Genomic DNA, 20340 nt, shown 5'->3' on the forward strand with positions numbered 1-20340 from the left:
TTCAAACAAATCCTGAAGCACAGTACTAATGCACAAAACAGAAAACATGGTGAAATTGAATTGTCCAGACTCAAAGAAATACTGAAAAGTAAACATCTGGCATTAAACATGGAGTAAGTGCAATATGCACCAAGATTTTTTCTTGTTTTTATTAAATGTGAAAATTTCACAGGTGTAAATATCTGCTAGTTGTCTTTTGTGACTGACTTGTGCTTTTGGGGAAAAAAAAAAATCTTCAAGTGTGGTAAACAATTGCTTTAAAATTTCTTTAAATAGTGTTCTTTTGGCTCCTGGCAATACTTCTTTGTTATGGCATGTCTGGTGACCTGGCTGAAAGGTTCGGTGTAGGACTAAGCTACTGTCCCAGAAGCTCTAACGCAGTGCTACACAGACTGAACCTTTGAGAGTCTCCTCAGGAAAACCTGTGCCAGTATTGAAGGCAAGTGCAGGTCCCAGCAGGATGTTAACAGAAAACCTTATAAGTCTCTATGAGGCTGGAATGTTCCAATAGTCCCATTTCACAGACAAACCACAGAAGGATAAAGTACAAAAATATTTTAAGTACCTGAGTTTCAAAAGCACCTGTACAAATGTACTTGTGTAGAAATAAGTAGAATAGACTATTTCAGTTGAATGGGACTTAAAATGATCCATTAGTCGAATGGCCTGGCCCATTCAGGGCTGACCAGGTTCAGCCATGTTAAGGGCATCGTCCAAGCGCTTTTTAAAACATTTTGGGCCTGGGGCATTGATGACTTCTCTAGGAAGCCTATTCAGTGTTTGACTACCCTTTTGGCAAAGAAATTCTTCCTTATGTCCAGTCTAAATTTGCCCTGGTGCAACTTTGAACCTCCTGTTAGTATAACAGTGCCTCCTGCAGTAGTGGCTTCTCCCCAGGTCGGAGAACAAGCAGATGTGCTGGGGAATTGAACTCCAGCATCAAGGTGTAACGCTCCTGTGAACTGCTGGACCAGCTTTCTTCTCAGCAAACCAGAGGTGGGACGTGCTTCTGTGGAAATAGTGAGAGGCTCAGTGCACACAAAGCACCGAAGGCAACTAACCCTCAACCAGCTCCACTCCACCGTAATGGTTTTCTACAGCACGGTGTTAGGGTCGATAGCTGTGCAACCCTTGGACTCACCAGTGGGTTGAAGTTCATTTGATGTTTCGTCCAGTGCTGTCAGCCAGATTCAGTGCCCCTGCCTATGAGTGGGTAACTGTTTCTGCTGGGTTCAGATAGCTTGTGAGATGACCTTCTTTGCTTCCTTTAAAAGCTGTTTTTGGAGGTGGTGAGGCTAGTTGGCAGTATTTTAACCATTTCTCCTACGGAGCAACTCCTATGTATCAGATGTTTTGAAAACAGATTTTCATGTCTCAGAAATACCTGCCCAATGGCTCATGTAGGGATTAACTTTTACTTTTGTCAGTGATGGTAGACCGACTTACTTTTGCACCCTTTAAGTCTCACAACTCAGCTGTACCCATAACTGGGTGCTTAACTAGGGGCACTCTGGTTTGCAACTCATTCAGAATGTATGTCCCTTTTTTCATTAACGAAGTTCATTACTGCATAACATAAACATCTTGGACTTTACAGTAACTACTTTGTCCGATCACTACTGATTTTAATATTTTAAGAGGTGAGGGAAGGTAGTTCTTCCATCTTTTGCTGTCCCCTTAAAGAAGCCTGAGTTTTGTTTAACTCACTAGTCTCTGCTTAGCCAAGAGAATAGCTTGTCATCATTCAAGCTGCCTGTTGCATATGGACCATGCTTCTTTCTGGGACGTGTCCTTTCCACTCACTTTTAGGAGATGCTACCTTTGTATGACTGTTGCACTGATACATGTCTCAAAGCATAGATCCTGAGTAGATATTCTCTCCATGTTTCTAGCGTTTCTACTCTGCATCCCTTCCCTTTCCATCCCAAGGAGGTGTCTGTTTCTTAGATTTGTTCTGTTCACAGATGATTCTTCTAGCTTTACTTCCCATAGATTGTGTAGAAATGAACCATAATTGCATAGCTTATATAAATCAATTTATCAGTCTCTTTCCTAGTGGTTGATCAGTGCTTCACTGGCACTTTTGTGGTTACAAGTGCCAAAAAAACCCTGGAGGAACCTGAACTTGTCTCCAGAGTTGAGGGAAGGTTGTAGAGCATTTTGTATTGCTGCTGTTCTGTGGGTGAAAGGAGGTACATGTCCCAGATATATGGAGATGCTACCCTCCTTCAGTCCTACAGTAACTCTGTTTAGTAAAGATACAAAATAATTTCTGGAGGGTTTCTCAATTAAAAACAAACAACCCCAACAAAAAAAGCAAACTAACTAACAAAACCACCCAAACAAAGAACAAACAACACAAAAAAAAAAACCCAACCCCCCCAAAATGACAAAACAAACCTTTCAGTGCCTCACTTATAAATAGTAAGGAGAAATAGAAGAACAGTACAGCAGACACTTACTAAGTAAACACTATGTGCAGGGTACTTCGGAGGTCCGTTCTCTAATTAATACTTCTTAAAAACTTCAGTGACACTTACGGCAACACTGCAACAAGAACAGATACTCCACTCTCGGATAGGATGATGCTTCTCTCGATTTTCAGCTTAGTTCTCCAAGTACATACCACACCCCAGGCTTTTTTTTTTTTTTTTTTAAAAAAAGTTGTTTTACTATTTAAATAGCTGTCTTGGCATATGAAGTGCAGTATCATGTGTAAAATACTTCTCATGAATCTTCCTGAGCAATCAAAATGTTTTTATCTACCCATTTTCAATCTACACAAACTTCAAGAGCAAATATCTTGCTTTCCAGTAAAGATGCTTACAAGAAAACAGCTTAAGATTCTGAAAGAGGTTGTGCAAAGTAATCCTTCAGCCAGCAGAGGACTGTAGAACCACATATCACACAGTTACTGATGCAAAAATGTTCAATCACTGAAAGGGGAAAACCCACGTAGCAAACTATGTAATCAAGACAGTCTCTTAAACATGGTAAAATACTGAAAGGGAAGGGCTCTTTTCTTTGTTTCTCATTAAAGAATTTAATTTGCCCCAGGTTCCCTTTGTCAGTGAAGATCTATGGGAATTTTGTTTACATTTTGAAGCGCATTGCCAAGGCAAGTACTTCATATGGCAAGTATACTGAACCTTTTGGGGGAATGACAACACTACAGAAATGGTGGCGCATTCCCTAAAGGAAAACATACTTCATTTGTAATGAACATTATGTCTGCAGAAACTAATGGCACAACCTCCTATTCAGTTTATGTAAAATAAAACAGGCCCATATGTTGCTGCTTTTAGAGTTCGGGTGTTTAAATTAAATGTTGTTTAATGAATATTCAAGCCCATTTGCTCAAAAGTTGTGCTCGGTGTAGCATCTTTTTCCGCTGTCTTCGATCTTACCTCGAGTATTAAGCCATTACAAGAGGGTGCTAAAGCTGAAGCATCTGTTTCTGACTAAAACTTGGATATTAAAATGCCAGCACAGATGAGAAGGTAAATAAAGACATACAGTAAGAGGATCATATTATTTTTTGTTTTGTAATTAAGACTGAGAAAGGTTCGATATGCATGACACCCTTTAAGAAACAGGAACATTCACTGTGTTGTTACAGCAGCTGCAGTTTGGGAACATTATGGTGGCATATTCACTCCACTCCCCATTTCATATAGGAGTTAATTGAGCTTTTCCAGTATGTGTAGCTCAGATTCCTGTGGTGGGATGCCTCAGCAGACTGCTTTCTAGAGACATTTACATCTCTTTGGGGCTGTAAGAAACTTCTAGATCTTTGCAGCTGGGTGTGGGCAGGTTGACTAGAGGCACTACGTAAAAGCTGGGATTCACATGCTGCCAGTAACAAGGTTTTACCTTTTATCATCTGTCCCCAGCTTAAAGTCAAGTAGAAATATTACTAGGCTGGAAAAAAACCTCTGAAAGCCAGATATGTCGTATTGACTGCTCTATTGAATGGTCTAGACCGTTTAGACCTGAAATGCATTGGGCATTTGTCATCAGAGGTCAGTAACTGCACAGTGAGAGGCTGTTTTGAGTTGGAAAGGAACCCATGACTACAAATAGGTGGTTGAATTGAGTCTCATTGTGCATTCACTTGCATTTATTACATCTAGTTTTTAATTCAAGAAAGTACTCCTGTGTATGTTTAAGTCCATATCTTTTCAGGAAAGTTTTCAGGAAACAAGACAAAACCTGAAATATACACTTAAATGTTTTCATGAACTTTATCTCTGAATTCAGAAATTGGTGGCACTATCCTCTTTTTTTAATGATATGGAAAAAAATCTCATTAGAAGACAGCTGGAATGTAAACACAAATCACAATAATTGGCTTTTACGTATTTTCATGAGGGCTCTTCAGATGCTTGTTTTTACAGCACAAGTGCAATATTGTAGATATACAGTGAAGCTCTCTTCAGAGAATAATTGATACATGGATAAAATACTTAAAAACATTTTCTAATGCTGTAAATCTAAATGAAGGGCAAGACTATTACATGAGAAAAACAAATATAGAAACCCTCAAATTCTTTAAAATTCTGTTACATGCTAGAGCCTCCCTGGCCTAACTAATTTCACTGTCTCTACTGAGCTGGGTTGTTAAGCATCCATTAGTGCAAGAACAGAACAAGAAATTGCCTACCCAACGAGGTGTCACCTGAAGATAGTTAACCTGTTCTGGGCATGCCTTTAGACATAAAAATTTACCATTTAGAGTATTTGTTAGGGATCTCCAATTAGAAAATAAATCTCTACGTACAAAAAAAAACAGTGAAGCTAACAATACCATCACCTGTCTGCAATGTGAACTTCTGGGATGAACCACACCTTAATTTCTTCAACAGGAAATTACACTGTTCTGGCTATTGTACAATAAGCAGTGATAGACAGTCCTACCCTGAAATACTGATTTTACTTTACATCTCAATTCTGAGCTTCTAAAACTTGCAATATATAGAAAAATATTTTTTTTCTTTTAAAAGCTTAATATGATTGAGAAAGCCTTGTCAGGATAATTATTTTGGTTTTTATATGTAGCTCTATGTTAAACTTATTTCTTATACAATCCTCTGTGTATATTCAGTGAGTATATTTACTCACTGTAGTGAAACAATTCTTTCTGGTTTTAGCATTTATTATTTCTATGGAGCCAGCCCAGATGACAAAGGGAAATGAACTGTCCCTTGTGTGTCATCAGTGGGACTGTTCAGTGGTTTCCATCAGCTACTGTTTACTAAATCCTCCATGTGCACAGGGGTGACAAAAAAAAAAACAAAAAAAAAAAACAAACAACAAAATGTTGGGATATTTTTGGAGTCAAACTGCACTACAAGTGTGTATATGTGTGTGTGCTGATTTTGCAGATAATCTGCTCCTTACTGGATAAATACAGTCTGAACAATTTTATGTTATGTCGGTAGAATGACTAAAGTATTGGTGGCTTGAAATCACTAGCAAATGGCTTCCCAAGTTGCCAGTGTCTGTTTGACTTCAGTTTCTCAAGCTGCCCCTCAGACAGTATCCTGGCCAGTCCAGCATTCAGAATTTAGCCCGCAATTCCCATTTTGTTTCCTTACATCCATTCTTTTGCAGGACTCCCAGCCTTCACTAGTTACAATCTATTTAAATTGTAGAGAGCAAACTATTCTCCAACCACAAGGAAAATATGAAATATTATCTTTTTTTTTTTTTTTTTTTTCCTATCATGCTTTAAAACACACTAGTTCTTTCTTCCTCACCTTTCTTCTTGTCAGCTATAACAAACACAAACTGTCCCTAAGGAGAAAACAAACACTTGCTGTGGTATGCAAACACTCTATGAATTCATGACATCAGTGCTAACATGGCTTGTTTCAGCACCAATTTAAAATCCATTCTCCTGCACCTTATGTCATCTCTTTCTGGCTATCTATCCAGCTTCTTCCAGGTTTGTCATATTAATCTGGCATCCACCCTTTCGAATGCTAAAATGTGTTATCCCCCCTTTCTACAGTGGTATGCATGTTGAAACATTGAAATATTTTTGCATCCTCCTTAATGCTATACAGGAAAGATGAAAGAGGCTGTGGAGAACAATTGTACATCATGGATCTAGCCCTCAGGATAGGAATGATACTGATGACAACCTGTCGAAACGCTGAACTTGTGTTGTTGTTTGGATGAAAGAGAGAATGCAAATGAAGGATAAGGAGAAAATAAAAGCTTCAAGATGGGCAAGGGGGATTTTCCAGCAAACGTTGTCGGAGCACTTGTGATTACAAGTCATATAGCCCTCCAATGTTGGGAGCCAGAAATGTCTCTCTCATTTACACTCCTTCCCAACAACATTATAATGCCTGAAAGAAAATAAATCTAGACAGATTCCACAAGCTACAGAAGAAATCTTTGTTTTATTAAAGTCTCAGAAAAGATTCTTGGACTCTGTGTACTGTCTGCCAGGAGGTATCTGTGTGTACACTATGAAAGTTAATGCATTTCCATGACATTTTGGGTTTGTATATATGGCAAATTCACATCATTAAAAAAAAAAAAAAAAGATGAGTTGGTTAAGAGACATAACTCCTTTATGTAGATGTTCTCACCTGGTTTCAGTTAATCTTCTAACACGTAATCTTAGCTTGATTAAACATTTAAATCAACACTGTTTCCTGTTATAACTGAGACCTTTAGGACTGTATCTAACTACTGACATTAGGTGTAAGGCTGCAGTTGACTACTTTGGGGGAATAAGAGATATAATAATGCCTAAGTTTGTGGGATGTATTTCCATGCTTTACTGTAGACAAAAAAACAATGTGCTGTAAAACCTATACTTTTTTCAAGATGACAGACTTATTAGGCTATGTATGAAGAAGCCTATTCCCAGAACTCACAAGTTTTTAGGAGAGAAGAAATCTGTTTTTCACCCAGCTTTTAGGCAACACAGTGCAAATACAATCAAAAAAGGGTAACAGCACTAGGCAGAATCGCTACAAAGAGGAAAGCTGATTCTCTCCAGTCCTGTCTTTCTGTGCTATCCCTCCCCCTTGCTTCCCCTTACTGCCTTGCAGGTAGGACATTTAGAAGTTGTATACGAGGAACTCAGAGTAATCGGAGCACAGCAGTCTTTCTTGATTTATTGCTTCATTCATTAATCCATGTATAAAATGCAATTTAGGACAAGTCTCAGAAATCCTCACTCTGACATGTTCTCACATATTTGATAAATGATTCCACTGGAAGAGGCTTGTAGAGCATCTGCAGTAAATTCTGCCGAGACCTATTTCTCAAAACATTTTTACACTTTCATATCAAATTAGAGGATATCCAGTAGGCAAGGGTAAGTGATAGAATTTCTGTCACTTGGATGCATGTGGAGGAGTACAAGCAACCAGCACCATGAGAATGCCACAGCTTCAGGACGGTCCCCTTGAAAATAATTCTCAGACTTTTCCTTTCAGCCCAAAGTTGTTTGTAGTCATTGAGATGTTTGAAGACATTGATATAAATATTGTTTTGTGTAACTATTCAAAGGAAGAAGCACTGTGATATATGGATTCCATTTGAGTTAGGCAGTCAGAACATGGATTCTTGATGTTAATTTGGGGGAGGTGAACATAATTTTAGTATGGCAGTCACACAATCTCCACATACAGGACCAGGATACCAGCAAAACTTTGTAAATATGGAAACTGTATCCCTTTTATTAAGCTAGCGAGGGGCAGTGAAAACTTTTGGAGAAATTTCCTCTTTCTCCAAACTGTCTCCAGAACTTACACACATCACTGCACTGTCTTTAGGCTTTCCTCTCCCCTTCCACCTTATTTTTGATACTCTTATTTTCTCTTTCTCATTTCTATACATAAGATTCTCTTCTCCTCATTTCTTTCATTCTTCCCTAAGGCTTTTGTCAGGGTACCCCTCCAATTCATGCCATGTCAGAAGTAGTGATGAAAAGGAATGTCACTAGCAGGAATCCGTGGAAGTGACTAAATGGGAAGGTGTTTACTTCTCATATGACTGCATGTGAGAAGTAGATTCACCCAATCAAGGTAACTATTGTCATCTTCCGCCTTGCTTTATCAAGCAAGGATATGATGTGGGGAAAAAAAAATTTGCTGACCTTGATTCTTCTTTCACCTTGCTATGATTTGTGTGCTCATTCTATGGTAATATTCACATACATGTAGAGGCATGTATACAAGTGCACTCCTGTTCCTGCTGTTTGAGTGGCAAACAGGTCAGACAATTCCCAAGCTCTCATCAATATATCAGAAAAAGGGGTATAAGCAGTCATTGCCCTTCTGTTCTATTCTGTGCTCTGCTAAACTACTCCTTCAAACTAGAGAAACAGATTAGAGAAAAAGTCTGCACTCAGAAACTGTTCATTTACAGCTATAGTAGAGACCTACTGTCATCAGTGACACTTTGTGACAGGGTGAATGAAGCTTTAGTGCTTTATTTTTCAGAGAAAAATTCCAAATCAGCAAGTTTTGTTTTGAAAGAAAAAATTTTAGCTCAGAGCTAATGAGCTGAATTGCTATCTCTTTAAAATCTCAACTTTAAAAAACATGATTACATTGATCTTCTAGGTAGAGAAGACCTAGAAGATCAATTTTCTCCCTTTTATTTGGATTATATTTTGTTGAGAAAGTAGCAAATAAATTAGACTGAATTCTATGACGGCTTCTTTCTTTCATTCCTGCCAACCCTTTAGTTCAAGCACATTTTGTCCATTTCTCAAAAAAATTTAGTACAAAATATCTTCCTGAAGACCAGATGTGAATTCAGGGATGCTGGTTTCTATTAGAAACTTAGCTGCAACATTACCTCTACATCTGCAGTGAACATCGTATGCTGCAGATCTCAATCATATATTTAAATTCTCTGTGGACATATAGATTATTGCTGCTGTGCAAAGGAAATCTTTCTGCTACCCTTGAGTAATATCCTCTAGCCTTATTCAGCCTGAAAGTATTTATCAGAAAGTCATTACAGCTGTTTTGTTTGCATATAGCTTTCATTCCTCATATTTTAATGTCTGGATGGCATTAGCTCAATTTGTCTAATGAACAAGTAGGTCTTCTAATATTTACTATCTAATTAGTGTATTGGCCTAGATGTAATGTGCTAGGTCTAGCTGTGCAACGTGTCTAGCCAAGACTGTTCCAAAGAAAGTTGTGGTCTATTTCTTTGATGTTTTAGCCCAGTGCTTTTTGGAAGAGAAAGAATGGGCTAAGTTCTGTATCTGTTTTCCTAAAGATTTTCAAAGCAATAAAGCATACTAGAAAAGATAATACACTTGCCCTATTAAACTCCCAAACAGAAAACTCTGAATTCCTTCTATCTTGGGCACTCTGGGTGAACTGAATAGCACCTGAGAGAGAGACTAAAATAAAGGGCCATATTTTAATCTCCAGCTGACATATAGCAACAGAAATGGAGGACAACACAGTGTAATATATACCAAAGATCATGAAATACTCTCTTATATGCTCTCCTTTCTCCAAAGGGAATAAAAGAACAAATGCATAACAGATGTTAGTTGTATTGCTTATTAAGCTACTTGAAAGTGCTGAAATCTTACCAAGAAAAGCTCATCTCAAAATATACAGGTATTCTATGAATGAAAACGATGAGAACAGTGGTACGTATAACTAAAGTAGCTCAGACTGTTTCTTACAAAGTAGAACAAGAAATTCAGTTATACGTTTCCCTCCCCCCCCCGTTTATTCTATGAGAAAAAAGAGAGATCATTTATCAAAAGACTCCTCCTAGCAGCTTGAACATCCTTACAGGTTGATCGCCATCAGCTCTACCATGAAGGGTTGTTTCTAAACCCAGGTGCAGGTACTGATGCTGTACTGGGCCCAGCTGATGCTCGTTGCGGGTGCAGCAGGGAGGGCAGGTGGGGGTAACACAGCTGCTCCTCATCAGAGCTGGGGGGGCAGGGAGCTCCAGCCGGGGGCTTAGGCTCCCTACCCAGAGTCTGAAGGCCCGGAGAAAGGAGGATATGGCTGAACCTTCACAGGCTTGCTTCCTCCAGATATGAAGGTGGAAGAGCAGCTGCTTAACTGAGGTGTGTCTGAATGCTTTGGGGATTATTATCTTAAACTGAATGTTGAGGAGAGTGGCCTTACAAAGTCTTGAACTCAGGTAAAGATAGGAAAATTCTGGGGTTTTTGTAGGGGTTTTACTGCTTTTATTCAACAACTGGAAATGCTTAAAAGAAAGAACAAAGAGTTAAGTGTGTGACTTAAATAGTGTCTGAATTTTTAAGTAAAAAAAAAATATGGCAGTTTGACTTGTCTCTAAATCTGAAGTTGTCCTTTGATGTGTCAAAAACAAACAGAAGAGAATATAGGAAAGTAAAATGAGTATATTGTTTAATGGATAAATTAGAAAGAAATATCTAGCAATGAGGTCTCTTGTAAATACTTTCACTTATTACCCCTTTAGGTTTTGGCCCAAAAGGAGGCTTTATAAAAAGGTGTTTTCTAGTTCACTCAGTACTTCCAGCTAGGCTTGAAACAAAAAAAATGGAGTTACAAGTAGCATTTCTTGTTTGCTCAGTCTCTGTTAATTCCACATGGTATATCCCACAATTTGAGGCTGTATAGCTTTGTTTCTTTTAAACTGTGCTTTAACTTGGTGACCCTATGAACAGTTGTAGGGCATAGAATGAAAATGTGTAAGACTCTATAGCTTAGTGTATATGTGGTTGTAAAGTTACTGGTTGCATCCCTTTTTCAGATCTATTTGTCAGTGTTACAAGGAATGTTGTGAATCCTAAGGCCTTCCTGAGGTTTATGATAAGATATCTGTATTTCTGACTGTAAGAATTTGCATCAAAGGAAACTTATACTGCCTTCTAGTCCCAGTTTACTCAAATGATGACAGATACCAAAGGCTTCCAAAAATGGACATTGGATCATCTCTTTAATGTAATATTGTTGTCATGGGGGTTAAAGTTATGGTTAGGAACTGTAATGTATACAGGAGTCTGTCCACAGAGCTTGAAAGTGTGGTCTGAATGGTAATTTGAGCATGGGGTGCACCGGATATTTTTCTCTTGAAACACTTGCTGGGGCAGTTTACTGATCCACCTGTAAGATGAAAAGGACACAATGGGCTATTTTAGTTTTAGGGCCTTTTCCTTCTGTACAGCAGTATCACTGATAATGGTGTTGAATGTGTCATTGTCATCCCAGATAACTAACTACTGGAAGTTAAAGCAATTTGTGAAGCATCTTAGAAATGTTTGTGGAAGCCCTGGGTAGATGTGGAAATAAATATGAAAGAAGTGGCCTCTCAGTATTTCATATATTATTTACATTCATAGTATATGAAAATGATTAGTGTGGTGTCAGAATCACTTTTGCGTGTCACGTATGTTAACTGAAAAAATGTGTAACTGCAATGCAAGGATGGGAGGTGGTGCTTGGGTAGCAGTTTTGCTTCCTGGCTTTCAGGAAGCTATTTACATTTGGGCAGGAGAAAGTAATTATTTTGGATTAAGTCAGTTCTCTGATTCTCTACCTTGCTAACTTCTGCTGTATTTCACAAAGATGGATAATATATAGTGGATGCCCCTGCTGTCATGGGCGATAGTAAAACGCTTGTTACTACCGTTCAAATAATCATCGCTATGCTTCAGGATTAACAAACCATATTATTGTAAATGGTTTAAAAAAACAAAACAAAAAAACCCTAAAACCATTTTGAAGTATCCTTGTATCATTTCAAGGAACCAACTCTATCCTGATTCACTGTTTGAAGGTTCAACCAGTGAACTGAATCCTTGTAAACAATTATCTATCAGAGGGAAAGTTTTGTCCTGATAACAAAAATTCCTTAAGGTGTATAATTTCCTAAAAATGCCAGTCTGTATTGTTAAGCACTTCTAATACCTTTGAAAGTCTGATACCATATTCCGTTGTTGTAGAAATAACCACTTGTATGATGTACCAGGGTGTCAGCCTACGGGAAAGCTGTTCTGATTGCTCTGCTGGTAGTATCGATTGACTATGATCAATAACAGTACCGTCAAAAATAGCACAAGCACTTCTTACCTTTCAGTTTTGGATCTCACTTTTTGCAAAATGGGAATATTTCAGTTTCTGAAATTGCCTTCAATTCTCATCTAATGCTGCTGCTTTTCTCCTCGGTGGAGTTATATGTAAGCTATGATGATGCACCTCTAAAACTAGTTTGAATCCTACTTTGCACACATTTATATATGTTTATAAATTGGTCCCAACATATCCTGTTATCTTATCTCTGAGCTCTGAGTGTTAATAGAGTAATTTCTGATTCCTTCTACTTCATCAATATACATTCACATAAATTCATGTGGCAGTTTAGAGCCAATTAAAATTTATAAGCCACAAGTAGTGAGTGAAAGTCTAAGGATTAATTTACTCACTGGAGTATTAATCTGTGTAATGTAGTAGGTTATCCTTCAGTAAACTTGGCTATATGGAGATAGGGAGATACATTTCCTTGCATGTTTTACTGTAAATGCAGTAATTGGTCCCACTGGGCTGTTGAGCTTGAATGGTTACAGCCAGCAGTACCATTGCAGCCTTGGTATGAACCCTGGGAAAAAGAACCAAATCAGCAATATGAAATCCAGTTCTGTTTATCTAGCAGGATCCATTTTGTTTTTCAATCCCTGCTCAGCACTTGAGATCAGGAAAGAAAAAGTGAAATAAATAAAATTAATTAAAATTAAAAAAGACCACCCTTGCTGCAAATATCAGAAAGCATAACTTATGTTCTCTACCTCTCCATTTAAAGAAGCAATTGAGAAGCTATGGGGAAAGGGAGAGAGTGAACAGAAATTACTTAATACATTTGACAGAAGGAGCTTCTTCTTTAAGGCTTATGAGTTAGGATCTTTTTACACTTGGAAAATCTAATTGATCAAACCTAGTAAATCTGACTTTTGTTAATGGGTTTTTAACTATCATTTATTCAGCTAATGATCTTGCTGATGGGGAGCAGGGACAGAAGGAGGATGTGGCTCATGAAGGGCCGCAGGAAAAGCTGGTGCCTGATACAGTGTTTGGATTTAGGTTCTTTCCTCTCTGCTTGAAGATGTGCTTCCTTTCACCAACTTCTGCCTTGCCCCTAAGTTATTGTCTGTGAGCTTGTAGTAAACCCACTAGAATTCACATGCATTAAAAAAAAAAAAAAAAAAAAAAAAAAGTAAAGCTAGAAAAAAACCTAAGGCGTCAGGGGAGTCTGGAAGGATGAAATATTTTCAGGGTTTTCTCTGGAAAAACCCAGCCAGGACAAGCAAATGAATAAACAAATATGCTGGAGAAACTTGTGTCTTGGGAGCACTGATGTTTCAGGATGAAGAGTTGCAGTAAGAATTCCTCTCCTAAAGAAGCTAAATCTGCTGTTCACTGTTTGTTCAGTTCTGTTGCTGGCCATGAGTTGGAAGGGCCAGCATCCTTGTTATCTCACATTATTGAATTTATCTATCATAATCCCTCTGACAGGGATAATACTGAAAGGCCAAAACCTGCTGAATTGGCTTTATCTGGGTGACATGTGAATTATCCCTGTCCAACCTCCTAGTTCTAATTCTTGTGTTTGTCAATTGATGTGAAGCAGAAATACAGGTGTAAAAAAATGGTAAAAAGGCTTTTTGCAGGTAATTCCTTGTCAGTTGGGAGCAGAACACAAGTTCTCCTCCTTGGTGAGTCCTGCCCTGCCTCCTAGGCTGTTCCTCCTTCCAAACCTTTCTTCCCAGTCCCCAAAGGTCAGGTCCTCAGGGAGCTGTTTGGCCCTTGGACAACTTTGATCCCGAAGATGGTTGTGGCTTTGCAGGCTGGTATCTGGCAGTGAAAAGTAGGCAGAAATCATGGTATGGCTACTGGGCTTACCAGTCACGGATGGCCAGCTGCATGTGATGTGAGGCTGTGCGTGAAGAACCTGTTAGCTCCTTATTTCAAGGAAGTGGGGAAGAACTGGCTGGTTTCTGATCTAGTCATAAAACTGACACTGGAACAGAGACCAGAATGCAGATGTAGGGTTTATGGGTTCAGCTGGAAATCATGCAGTGTGCACTCAAGTATGCAGTTAGGCTAAAAGACCCTTATTAAGGATCGCCAACTCTAAAAACTATTAAAAATTGTGTAAATAGGGTTATATATAACACAGGTGCTTTTTTGGGGAAAAAAAGAAACCCCCAGCTTGAAAGAATCTGCTGTCAGGACTCGAAATTACCTTTTGGGTTTCATATATCTGACAGAAAGAGTAACTTCTGTCTCAGTCAAATTCAAATGCACTTTATCTAGTTTAAAATGATACTTCATTTCATACACAGGTATGTACTCTGAAGAAAAGAAAACAAAAAGCTATGTGGTACATTTTAAGATAATACATGAGGGAATGCTACCTCATTTCATACCGTATTATTTCTAAATTGCTAACACTAATTCTTTCTTCCAACTTCTCTCTCTCTAATTATTGAAGCTTGCATATGTTCTGTTTTTGTGTTCACTGTTTTCTAATTATCTTCTATAAGGAGTTACTACTATATCCCTACAGATAATAGCAGAAGTCAGTAGTGATTCATAAAATACATTAAAAACCCTCTAATGGATATGTGAATGTGGGGGAAAACAGTGATTTTCTTTTTGTTCTAGCTTTTTAGATGTCTGCCTCTATTCAAACAGTGGCGTTCAGGAGATGGAGATTTGATTAGTGTAGTTTCATTCTATGATGGTTTTTTTGGCAGGGAAGGGAGGAAAGGGGAGAGGGAGAGTCTGGTAAGAGTTATCTTCCATAAAGGTTCCCATCATAAACACTAATGCTTGTCATTTGTTTTTGCAATTCTCCATAATTTTTTTGTCCTATTTTTTTGTTACTCATTCTCAGTCACTTCTGTTTGGTTTGTTTTTTTTTTTTTTTTTTTTTAAATATTGAGGAGCTGAAAAGGATCCTCACCTGTTTGAAATAAAAATGGCATGAAATTGTAAGTATCCAAGTGTAATTGTGAATATTATGGACTTTATAACATAATTTACCCTTGCAATTACTACAGTCACTTTGTATTTAAATGAATAATAGTTTTTTTTTCCATGACCTGAACGCAAATATTCCCTTGCCAAGGATTTACTAAGATTTTACTCTATATAAACAGAACTATAAAATAAATTACCATGAAATTAAGATTCTTGCACTTCTAACATTGGGCCTGAACAATTGGTTGGGTTCTCCTTTGGGGAAGTAACTTGATTTTCATTGGGCTTAGACGGGAGAGGCTTTCACTTGGGTGTAGCAAGGCCAGCTTTCAACTAAGAGAGCGTGGTTTTGGCTGGCCTTTAAGCCCTCTAAGGGGGCTGAACAGTGCGGTCACAGCTGTAGCAGTGTCTGGCCCGTTCCTCACTGGCACCAGGCTGTCCCCGTTCCCAGGGAGGTGCCAGGGTTGGGGCTGCCCTGTTCTGTCTCTGGAGGGGTGGGACAGGCCGTGCCCTGTCCGTGCTGGGGAGCGCTGGCAGTGCCTGGGCTGTGCCTGAGGGTCTAAGCCTGAACCCAGTGTGACTTCGGTTTGGTAGTTGTAATCAGGGTGAATAGAACAATAAGCAGCTTTTAATTGAATGGCGAGAGCTGGCTTAATTAGGCTTTGGATCAGCACTTCAGAGACTTGATCCTTTTTTCTAACACAGAAAAACTGAAGCAGGGACCTTATTTGCCTGAATACCTGGATTTGTAAACTGCTGTAGGGTAAGGAGCTGATAGTATTGCCTGTGAAATGCGTGCACACAGTCTATGCTCCAGTCTGATACAAAGAATATCTAGAACAGTGCATGTACTCAGCTGGCAGGGTTGATTTGAAACTTGTTCAAAGCACTGGGAGGATAAAGCCTTTTCTGATTGATTTCAAATCTGGATTTATATCAAGAAAAGTGATAAGATTGTAGACAGATGGGGTGTTTTAAGCAGATCAGTTAGAGTTGCAGGATTGCTGTGTTGTGTTTTTTTTTTTTTTTTTTTTTTTTTTTTTTTTTTTTCCTTAGCCTTATGCTGTGGTCCTTTTTGAGATATAATGGCAAAATTATGCGTTGAGTTATTTGGTTGGTTTTGGTCCTTAAATGACCTGTACACATTCATGTAAAACTGTTTGATTTAACTGCCTGTAATATATTTGAACTACTAATTCTTATAAATTTTCTTTGAGACCACTGTGAAGCAATACTCTTTCTCTTCCACCCCAGTGCCACCGATGTTTGACTATCTCTCTGCTACTGTATTATTTCACATCCCACAATGTGCCCTGCTCTTTCATGGAGAAAGTATCGAGTTCTGTGATCTACACCTTACTGAACTTCTGCAGTGTCTCTCTGTTTTCTGTAGGTCTCTAGTTTGATCTTTCTTTCTGCCTGTTTTAAGTTAGAGCTGAAAAAGCTATTCTCTGGTGATTAAAATGCGGAATGAACTGGCTGGCATTGCTCTTGGCAAAGATTGCCCTAGTCACTGGGGTGGGGAACACATGGAATGATGAGCTTTAATCCTTGTTAATAATATATATGAAACATACAGGCCAGAAAGCCTCAGTTGTTAGAAGACCCTGATTTTACCAAACCTTACCTCTTTGGAAAGAAGTGATGAGGATTGAGCACTGTTTTGTATCCACTGATGTTTACTTCCCATTTATTTTGTTCTTGATCTTTGTTCCTCATGAACTTCATCACGGGTTAGCAGACCTTCTTGTGGTCTCTTGCATGTTAAAGTACTGGCTTGCCAGTTTTTGTTTTCTTTATGTGTTTGTTTTTTTTTTTTTTTTTTTTTCTTTTTTTAATGGTGTAATTCCTGTTTGTGCACTGAATCTAAGTCTGTGCTTAAATTTGTGTGAGGAGGCATTTTGTGCAGGTATCAGCCTCTGGGGTTGTGTGTGACCATGTGTTGAGGAAAGTGACACAGCTAGTGTCTGTGGCATGAGCCGTGTGCTCATTCTACATGTGGAAAACCCTGGGATGCAGGTGCTTGCCTATAGCTGTTGGTCTGTGGAAGCTGTTATCCCAGGCTGAGAAGCCCTGCCGGGGTTGTGGAAGAAAGAGCATAATTTACAAATTTTATATATGTTCTGTTTTTGACAAGAGAGTTGCAATAGATAATGTAGGGCCCCTTCACCTTGCCCCAGGCCTCATTGCAGCTGGCTGGTGCCCACCAGCCTCCCAGACTGCAGGCTGGTGTCGGAGGAGCAGAGGTAGAACGTACCAATGCCCGAAGCTGTGACAGTAAATTATCATCATGTTGCTTTTTCTACCATGTCCTCTGTTGCCCTGGGAGGGGGGAAGATGCTGCATTAACCAGCTGTTTGGGGTCCTCTCCTGTCCCCTGGCTCTGCCTTGCTCAGCTGCTGCAGGATTGCTGAGGTGTGGGAGAGAAACCTCCCGCAGGGCTGTTGGACAGCACGTGGTTCACATTCCTGCCATCCTGTGTAGGACACAAATGAGGGGGATCATACAGCCCTTTGCACTGTGATAACAAACGACTTCCAGTGCTTCACATCTATGGAAGTAATTTAAGTGTGTTCACATGAGAAAATGTATTTTATTGGAGTTTCCAGGCAGTATCCATATAATGATCTTGATAAAAATGTTTTTTAAAAGTCTTTTAAATGTGTTTTTTCTAATAACTTTGAAGTAGTCAAGCATGGGGATCTTGAGCTTTTCCAAATGGACTCCACAAAACAATATGCTTCGGTACCAAACTAGTAGTGAAGGGGATGGGAGGCCAGCTTTGTTTTTAGCACTTCTTTCTCAAGCTAGAGCTGCTTCTATTTATATCCACTGAAGGGCTTAAAGGTGGTCTTATTTTACAGGCTGGGTCATGAACTGCTCTGCTAGATACACCCATAGCTGCTTCTATTGGTGATATTCCCCAGGTCCTAGTTTCCTGTATCATAGAAAGATCTAGCTTTCTTTATGCTTTTCCCAATTGTCTAGGTGACTTCTATTATTAAAAAAACAAAGCCCCTAAAGCTGGTTTAGGAAAAAAGAAGCTTCAGAAAGAATGAACTTTTGAAACTTTTTTTTTTTTGGATGAATGATTATTGAATTGTATATTTAACGTGAACAAATTACTTGGATTTGCTGCTCTGAGTCTGCATAAGGTGAAGAAATGAATATATTGCTGTGAGATTACTTCAAAAATTATGCTTCAAAAAAAAAAAAAAAAATGAAAAAACAAAAACAAAAAACCCCCGAACAAACAAAAACCCAAAAAACCCTAACTTTTATGCACCAATGAGTGTACTGTAACTTCTACCACAAGGCCTATATAAGGTCTTTAGAAGTTGTTTTTTTTTTTTTTTTTTTTTAAACATTGTTAACTTGTGTAACTTGTGTTAGATATTGACAGGATACACTGACTTTTTTTTTTTTTTTTTTTTTAGTTCCTGTACTGCACTTAAAGTAAAAGTACAGATTATATGGCTACCTTAGAATGGTAGGCTACTTTGTCTTCTGCAGCAACTCAGGTACATAGCTGCTGTCAGCTTATCTCTGTCTTTTAAGAAGAATGGTGCCATAAGCGTCTGGCACCTAGATACATACAGAATTCACAACTGCACATAATAGCCTCAGACTCATATATCTTGTAATTGTAACAGTTTATAAATATATTTGCTTTGGTATGGGTATGTCTGAGGGAGGAACAAAGAATTTATTTATTTTTGAATTTTTTTTTTTTTTTAAATGAGGAGATGCTGGAGGGGCACAACGGCAAAGTGGTGAAAGCATTTTCCCACGGAAAACCAGGTACATATGTAGATCTTTTTCCAGGCTCATTGTGAAGGCTAAACCTTGATCAACCTGATGGCCACAAGCTAGCAATACTAACTTGCCAGTGGGCTGCTGGCACAAGATTTTTCTTGGAGCTGTAGGTAACATGCTATGGCAAGCCTTAGCCATGCCAGCTCTCTGATCCAGTTGGCTCAGGAGAAATCACATATTTGGTAAGAAGAATATGTGTACACTGTGGAGAGACACAAACACAGACAGTGAAGTCTCTGGGACGGTTTAAGCTGGTGGTTTTCAGCAGCATTAAGTGTTATCAGTCAGTAGCTTCTATGTTTGCATGACTATTTACATATATGAGCTAATGTCTTTACACTTGATCAGGTCTTAATCTTCACTGCGCAGTACTGGTATTATGAATATGCATGAGCTATACTGGTGGGGAAAGGTATGAAGGTTGCAGAGTTTCACACAACTATGTACCTTGTAGTCTTGACATGCTCTCCACAAATAGCAACACATTTGAGTTTTGTACAAAACTTTATCTTCTTCACTGGTTATTACATGTAACTCTCAAGGAGGCCTATATGCAACACAGGAGTACTGTACCACTCAGTCCTTGAATCTGTAGTCCCAGTTGAGAAAAATCCACAAAGATAATCTGGCGTTCACCTCTTACTGAATCATTAAACACTGAAAGCTTGAACCCTATGCATCAAAATTGCTGTTCCTTGTGCAGTATAGTTATTGGTGAAGCTTAGGTGCAGTTTGAGTTTGCAAAGCAAGTTACAGCGTTTCCTGCACTATCTGTTGTGTCTCCCAGTGCTAGTCATGATTTCTTTGTTAGATCTTCTGTGGATAGAATCACAACCCCCATCTGCTCTTCAAGCCGTGTCTATTTTTAGGTTCATGCTGTACTTGGACCCCTTCATCTGCAGCAGCAACACACCTTGCCTCTCTGACAGAATCTTAAAATAAGAGAATGTTGATACTGGTTCATACCAGGCAATGGTGACATTGCTTCTTTCTCTCACTACTCCATATGTTTTGGTAGCCTGAAAAACCACCTTGCTCTGACAAAATAATTGTATGCTCACATATAGATTATGCTAAATGATTTGTTTGATCCTTATTTGGGGAAACCCAAATTCCCATCAGTCAGAAAGGTTTAATTTTTGCTTAAACATTTTCAAACCCCCTGTTGTGAGCAGCCATCAGTGGGCAACTTGAAATCCATTAGAAAAATTCATTCATTTTTTTTTTTACTCTTGATATATTGCCAAATTGCAGGATCATATTTGTCTGCCTGCTTAATTCACTTTTGTAAACAGTGAGCACAGTATTCTGCTCTGCTCAAGCTATAGATTGTGTTACATAAAGAAATAAATATGAATATTTTGAAGCATAAGGATTTGTCATGTTTAGGAGTCAAGCAATTGTCCAGTGTTTATCTCCGTGTGTGTGTATACACATTAAAAAAAAAAAAAAAAGATTCCTGTAGTCATAATTCTTGGATTTATTATTGTTTTGGCAATATTAAAGAGGGGCTAAACCATTTTTTAGAACAACTTTAAGGAGAATG

The sequence above is a fragment of the Tyto alba genome, unplaced genomic scaffold (assembly GCF_018691265.1).
Source record: "Tyto alba isolate M040663 unplaced genomic scaffold, T.alba_DEE_v4.0 Super-Scaffold_1, whole genome shotgun sequence".
Taxonomy (NCBI): domain Eukaryota; kingdom Metazoa; phylum Chordata; class Aves; order Strigiformes; family Tytonidae; genus Tyto; species Tyto alba.